Below are 8086 nucleotides of genomic sequence, written 5' to 3'. Positions count from 1 at the left end.
ACAAATCAGTACATGACCAGAGGCAGGCTGCAGAGTGAGCTCAGCAGCAGTTTGTTGTTTATCCCATCTGTTGGCCAGATGAAATGTGTGAACTGGTGTCCAGTTAGAACATATGTCAATATACAGGAGATGTGCCAGATGCTGTGTGTCTCACAAGGATCCACAGCACACACAGCCACTCATCACCTGTGGGACAGCACAGAGGGTGCTCCAGAGGGATTTAAAGCAGGTCAGAATCACAGAATCATTTAGGGTGGCAAAGACCTCTGAGAGCACTGAGAAGAGGGAGGAACATTTTGGGCATCATTCCCTGGGAAACCAGGCTTGGTCTACTCCAGTGTTCAACACAATAAAAGTAATTTGCAGCCTCCCTGACAAAACAGGGTTTAGATGCACACAGCCAGTAAATCAGGTTCTGCACCTCTTTTGGGGCTGTTGAATGCAGCATTCTTTATGACCTGAATTCACTGCTGACCCTGCTTTAAAAGTGTGGGTGGGAGGACCAGGTGACTTCCTGAGGTGCCTTTCAAGCTGAATTATCCCATGTCTGTCCTACATCTGGGAACACAAGCAGCTAAGCACAGCCATAGGTGAATTTTCCACCTGCAAAAGCTACACTAGAGAAAAATCCAAGTGAGAAATGATTAAACTCACAGATTCTAAACTGACACAGTGAGTCTACATCACACCCTCAACAGGTACAGGAGCAGACAGTGATGCCAAACCCCAACTAATCAAACATTAAACACAACAAGGCAACCTTGGGCTGGTCGTGACACCTATTTCATTCCATCAAGGCTGATGTCAACCACAATTTCCAGGATTTTGCAGGATAAGAAGCCTGCCTTCAGGGTACCACAGTGCAAAAAGGTGATGTCTCATGCTGTCATTCCAAATTCTGCTGTTACAGTGAGTTCAGTCATCGAGGCTCTGCTGGCTGTTGCTTCCTGTGTTGCCAGACGGGGAAACTCAAAGCCACCTGCGAATCAGGAGGGGACAAGATGACAAGCAACTGTTTGACTGGTGAAGATCCTATTCTTGGAATAGTTCCTGTCTATCCTGCCAAAAATGCCTTGGCTGAGGAGTGTGTGGTGGCTTGGGAGGAGGGATGAAGAGAGGGGAGGGAGTGCTGAGGATCAGAACTGCCTCCAGGTAAGGTAGACCCAAGGCAGAGTTGAAAGAGAATGGCAGGTCAGATGGAAGCACCCTGGGAGAGATGGGCATCCAGGAGAATATCCAGCCAAACCTGGGATTTTCTTCAGAAGGAAATAAATAATTTCTCCTTGATGTTGGTTCTGGCCTTCAGCTTTAGAGACTAACTTAGGGAACTGGTTTAAAAAAAATAAATGGATCAGGAAGCCCAAGTGATCCCTTGATGGGGCAAAAAGATGTTTTGTGGTTCACAGTTCATGACACAGAGAAGGGCAAATAGGATGGCTGGAAATAACCTTCCCATGCTGCACTGGGGGAAAAAAATCTTAATTCTTCAGCTGCACTGGCAAGGGCAACAGACATCATTTCTGTTATGACCTGATAAGCCTTAGCTGGAAATGGATCCTGGAAAACAAAAGGGTGAAAACAGTGAGGACAAATGAGGGCAGGTCACAACCAGAGCCCTGCAGGAAAGCAGGAGGAGGTGCACCCCAACACACTCCTGAGTAGCTCTGAAATACCAAAAAACCTGAGAAGCCACTCAGACCAGGCCTGGCATCGCAGAACTCCACCTACAAAGGGAAGTTCACAGCGGGAAAAGAATCAGGATAGAGACTTGCAAGAACAGAAGAAAGCCCGATTCTCCCAGAAGCCAGTGATGGAACAGATGGATGGCATCTGTAGATTGTCTAACTTGCAGCTCATTGTGCCCAGCCACGAGCAGAGCCACGGTCAGACAGCAGCTGCTGCTCAGGCAGGCAGAGCTGGGACCCAGGGGGAGCAGAGGGAGAGGGGCCTGTTCTGCTCTGCCAAGGACCAGCAGGTGTGCAAGGAGAGAGGTGCCAAGCAGAAGGGAACCAAGCTAGAAGAAAACTCATTTTGTTTGAAGTTAGCCAGTGTCAGATTAAAGAAATCAAAGACTTGTTTAGAGTAAAGCGAGGAGAAATAAAGGAAGCGTTTTTCAGATTTCAGTCCAAGCCTTTTGTCCAGTTTAACCTCTTTTCCTCTTGCTCCTCCATTTCCTTGTTTTCTTCAGCAGTCACAACAGAATGGCTCCTCCAGAAGAGGCTCATCCCTTGGCTTTGTGATCACCAAAGAGACCAAGATCAAAGCAATTCAGGAAGGAGTTTTCATGCCTGCACCACCCTGACGTGCCCCTTCACACAGCACTGCCACGGGAGATAAACCCCAGGGCAGCCAGAGGGGCTGTACACTTTTCTTAAAGACAATTCCTGCACACAGAAAGGAAGCATTTGCCTGTTATCAAATTTTCTGCTCTCCAGTCTGCCACCAGACTTAGCAGGGAGGCAAAGGCATCTCGAGGTTCTTCCTGTTAACAGGGAAGATGAAATCCAATGAGCCACACAAGCCAAATTCATTACAGACAGTTTTCAGGGGTCAAATTAACAAGTAGCCATGGCTTTCTTGGCCTCTGGGAGTAGGTGAGGTTATCTTACTCATTAGGCATCTCATTTTAGCTGGTTTAAACAAGTGGTTTGCATCCCTTCAGAAGTGATGAAGAACCGAGACTCTTCTAGGAAGCAAATCATCTGTCCTACTTTAGCTCCACGCCAGGATGAATCAGACTTTGAAAGAGATCCCTTCTCTCAGTCCATGATACAGAGAGCCTGCACGATGAGCACAGTGCCCATTTAAACTCACAGGATGGGAATTTGGTGATCAGTCCCACACACTGTTCCCATGCCTGGGGAACTGCCCCACTTTTGCTTCTTTTGGCTCCAGTTCTGTCTTGTGTGGCAGTGCAGAGTAGCTGTGTTCTCTTCTGCAATCTTGTTCCATCACAGAACTGGCTCCATTCCATTTCCCCTTGGAATCCACATCGTTCAACATCCAAAAAATAACTACCCACTGAATTAAAACAAAAACTTTAAAAATGTTATGTCACTCTCCCATTGCTTCCTCAGCACATCTAGTTCTTTCTGGGTCTATTTTGTACAGGGAATGCTCAAGAAGAAGAGCTATTTGTCTTTTTTGGCATGAAGCAATTTTCTGGCACTGACAATTAAATGCAAGTACACTCCAACTCAAAGCTGGAGACAAGTGTAAGAGTGTGTGTGACAGCACAATTGACACTCATGCCATTTTTTTAAAAATCAAGTTGACAGACTCTTAGGAATTTCTAAGAGCAGACATTTTCTGAGCCTGATTAGGACCTCACTGAGTCCTGGAAATAAAGCCCCAGGATGAACTCTCTTCTTTAGCTGCCATTACTGTTGATTTCTGCCCTTGCCAGGTGACTGAACAGCCAAGCACTCAGTGCTACCATTGAATCATCATTTCCTGCCTTCTCTTTTCCAGCTTGGCCCCTCATGTTGTTAAATGTACCATCTTCCCATTAAACAAGGCAGAAAACTGCCCACCTTCCTGCTCCTCCCCTCACATGGTGGGTGTGAATAGCAAACACCAACACGGAGAGAACTGCACGTTGTACAAAGGATGGCTCCGGCTTTCTCGACAGAAACAAACCACATTTTGGATCATATCACTGCTGCACAAGGAGCTGTCCCTCCAGTGGCCTGATCTGAGGGTCCCTGCTGGAATAATGTCCTAAAGAGAAGCTGGCAGCTCTTTCTTACCCTCCTCCTCCTCCCTTCACACAACCAGCAGCATTATTCTTACAGGATTGTTGTTTGTAAAGACTGAATAAAGGCACTTTAAAGCAAAGCACCTTCACAGTGTAAAGGCTTTAAAGAGATCTTTGTCCATTATTGCAGGGACTACTACAACCTTGGACCTACGTGATTTTGTTTCCCCAAAGTTATTTTAACCTATTCTTCAATTTGCAGAAAAGAGGAGTCTTTTCTTGCTAACAAAAGCACCACCTTAGCACCCCTCTCATCAAAAAATTAAGTGCTATCAGCTAAAGACGCTCCACTGTCTGCTCTGAGTTATACACCAGTCATGGTAGGTTTTAATTTGATTAGTGATTGGGCTAAAAGCAGCTAAATAAAAATTATAATGCCCAAGAGCCACTTAGACTTGTTCAGACTCTTTAAATACCAAATCCCTTCAGCAACATAACATTATCTTAATAGACAAAACTGAGTTTAAAAGTACAAATCTAATTGATCTCAAGTGCATTGGAATTACTATATTTAGGCATTGGATTATGTACTACAGAAAGCCTCATGCTATGCAGGCAACAAAACTAATTGTGGGAAGACAAAGGTATGTGTCTAACGTGCTTATGGACTTTTAAAAATTCATATTTCCATTGAAGCTGGCAAAGTTTCAGCTGCTCACACCAGCAGTGAATTTGGCATGGCGCCCTGTATGTTGGGCAAACATAAGCCAGCTATTTCTGGTCTCCTTCAGAAGACCTGGACTTCAGGCTCTGCCTCAAAATTACTATTTAAGGCTCTCACTGTTGCAGGAAGAAAAAAGTAAATTAAAAAGCAGCAAGTTGATGCTCAACAGCTAAGCAAGACTTTTCTTTAGTCTCGACTGGGGGCTCAGTTCACGCAGACACTTATGGCAGATGCTCTGACACTGAAGAAAGATGTCTTTCCCCATTTAAAGAAGCTTTTCAAATGTCAGATGCTATTTCAGAATAAAGGAGTTGCCTAGACAAGAGGAAGGAGAAATCCATCCCCACAGTCACTTCTGAGATTGATACGCATCAGCATATATACAAAAAAAAAATGAAACACATACACAAAAAAAAGGGTACACAAAAAGATAGAGGGTCACTAACCCAGTTGAACTTGTGTCTGCCTGGTCAGGAACATTCTTTTAAAATCTTCAGATGGATGCAGGGATTCTGCTGCTTTGAACTGCTGCTGCCTGCAATTTAGTTGCCTCCCTGTAGACAGATTTCCCCAGGAGGAAAAAAGCAGCAAAATCCATTTTTTTTCCCCCAAATACAACCCCAGATCTGCATGTCAGAACAAAATTATTGTCAAGAAACACTGGCAGACAACATGATCCTAGATTACAGAATTATTTTAGTTGGAAAGGACTTTAAATATCATCTCATCCCAGCCCCCTGCCATGCCCAGGGACACCTTCCACTATCCCAGGCTGCTCCAAGCTCCATCCAACCTGGCCTTGGAACACTTCCAGGGATGGGGCAGCCACAGCTGCTCTGGGCACCCTGTGCCAGGGCCTCAGCACCCTCACAGGGGTGAATTTTTTCCTAATATTGAACTTAACCCCGCCCTCTGACATTTTAAGATATTCCTCTAAAATTGAGTGGCTCATCCCCATGTAGCATTTCCTGCCTATCCCAGAATGTCTCCTCTTGATCCTTCTTTGTAAAAGGAGATGGATTCACTGTTAAACAAAACACTTAAACTTTACCCTCAAGGGCTTCCAAAAACACATTAAGAAGGGAAAACAACAAGCAACACAGTAGAAGGCAAAATAGGTCTTAAACATAGAAAAAAAAAAACAAAACTAAAACACCTGCTCTCCATATAATTCAGGAAAATCCACAGAAGGAATTCATCTACTACAAGGGGCTGGGCTGGGTCTTGGAGATCTTATTTCAAGCTTTTTCCTAACAGGCTGGAGGGAGAAGGAAAGGATTTGGATAAGAAATTCCATGGAAGAGCAAGAATCTTTCTAGGTTGAAAGGTGGTTTTTTTTTATTTCTTAATGAGAAATTAAAATCACACATGCTGGGAAACAAAGTTAAGTTAAATCTAGCCCAGATTTACACATTTTAACAATTCACTCTGCTGTCTGTAGAACACAGCAATATAAATATTGCTATCTCTGTTAAAATGAATTATTGACAATTTTAATACATGTTGCACAGTACATATTAATATAGAAAAATACATGTTATCAGCAGCGCAATGTTGACCATGTACTAATCCATTCCACCTGCTCAAATATTAGTGCAAATAATTATATATTTGTAATGCATCATTGCTGTCTAGTTTGAATCTCTGCCTCCAGAATAAATGTCTCTTCTCTGAAGTTGTTTGCTATTATGAGTAAAATGTTATATATTCATACTCAAATTGACTTTGGGTGGATAAGTAAAATGAGCAACCTTCAAAAATCCACTTGCCTAAGACTTTAGCAAGTCATTTTAATGAATTGTTTACAGTAAAATGGATGTTATAAAAATGTTTCAAATGCAAGCTCGTGTTCACTGGCTTCTCTCAAATGCTCAAACATCAGGTAAAGATCAGTGGAGGGTTCACAGTGATCAGGTGAACCTGAACTGTTTATCCTGACAGCTGCAGCTTGGAATTGGTTCTGGACACATTTCTCTCCAGTCTCCTTTTGAAGCAAAGAGGGGCCCTTGATGAGGCTGAGCCCCTGATAGCACAACAGCTCCTGTCCCCAGGACATTGATGGCCACCATGGAAAATCAGCTGCACACCCAAGACACTGCCAGGGCTCCTTTGTGCCAGGATAAACCCTCGGGATGGGGCTGGGAGGGGCGAGGGCAGCCCTGAGAACAGATTGGGGGGGTTAAGGTGAATCCATTTCGAGGGAGAAGTGTGGTGCAAACAGCCTCCTTTGGGGAGGAGAAACAGCCCCAAAATTTACAGAGCCCCACTGTGCACACAAAGGGGACAAATGAAAAGGGCCAGCACCTCTTAGTCTGTTCTCTCCTGTGTTCTTGCTCAACCCAGCTCTGAGAACAACAAAACACAGCGTGAGGAGCTTTCAGCAGCAGCCACTGCTGCTGCAGTGCTGGGATCCCAAACCAGCACTTCTTCCTTCACACCCTGGATTCTGCAGCCTTGCAGATGATTCTGGGTTTCAGTGGAAGGAGAGAGAGTTGGTTTAACACTTCAAGAAGGAAAATTTTAAAACATCCACTTTCAAAGAATGTTGCACAGTGGAAGATCAGCAGGACAAGCCAGCAGTGACAGCTGTGGTTCTCTTGAGATGGTCACACATGCTCTAAAATTACACTGGTGGGGTGGAAGAACTCTGACCCCACAAGGAGACTGGATATTAGGAAAAGGTTTTTCACTGGAGGGGTGGCTGCTCAGGGCAGGCAGAGAATATGGGGGCTGGCCCCTCACAGCAGGGATGAGCTGCTCAGCTGGAACCAGGACAGGCAAGGCATGGCAAGGCTGGGAATTGCCTGTGGCTCAGCCGTGTTCCAGCCTCAGCTCCAAGGTCTTCTCACTCCACAGAGGAAGAACAGCAGTGCAGATGAGCAGGATTTGGGACTGCTACAAGCAAGCCTCAGGTTTAGTTTCATACCCTATCAGGATGAATTGAAGTTACAAATAAATAAATTACTATGAAAACTTCAATCATATATCAAAACAAGTACTTTTGATTTAAGCTGATCTCAGAGATACTCTTTAGAAATGGCTCAACTTTGCATTTCGTGTTCCTTTCCTGGCACGTTGACTAAAGGCTAAATCTGAGATATCTGACAGTTTTCCCCTGCCCATGGTTGGCCCCTTACATGAATTCCAATATAATGTACAGGTCAGGGGAGAGGAGATGGAAAAAGACCTGCAGAGATAAGAGAGTTTGGGGAAGGTAGAGGGATAGAGGGGAAGGGAGCTACACTTCTCCAGCCTCCATCCTACATGGATGAAGAAGCACCAGATAATAAGTACAGGTCTCCAAGAAGCCACACTGCACAGCTAAAGATTTTTCCTTCTGGCAAAGTGGTAACAGAGGGGAAGGGATAGTGCAGTCCTGGGATCTGAAAAGAAAACAGGGCACAGGGACATAAAGCTAATAGAATAAAAGTAGAAACCAAGGTTTCCACACACACAGAGCTGTATTGACACAGGGCTGTGCCCCACACAAGAGAAAAGACAACAGGCAAACACAGCTGCTTCCCCACTCCAAGATAAGCAAAAGATGTGGTAGAGAAATCACCTACCACTAAAAGAAATGAGAATGGAGGAGGCAAATAGACAAGCAAAGCACTGAATATAGCTGGGCAGGAGATCTGCCTCCCTCCCCTCCTTAAAACATGTGT

Source organism: Poecile atricapillus, chromosome 1 (genome assembly GCF_030490865.1).
Source record: "Poecile atricapillus isolate bPoeAtr1 chromosome 1, bPoeAtr1.hap1, whole genome shotgun sequence".
Taxonomy (NCBI): Eukaryota; Metazoa; Chordata; class Aves; order Passeriformes; family Paridae; genus Poecile; species Poecile atricapillus.
The sequence above is the reverse complement of the archived record's forward strand: the minus strand, read 5'-3'. Positions refer to the sequence as shown.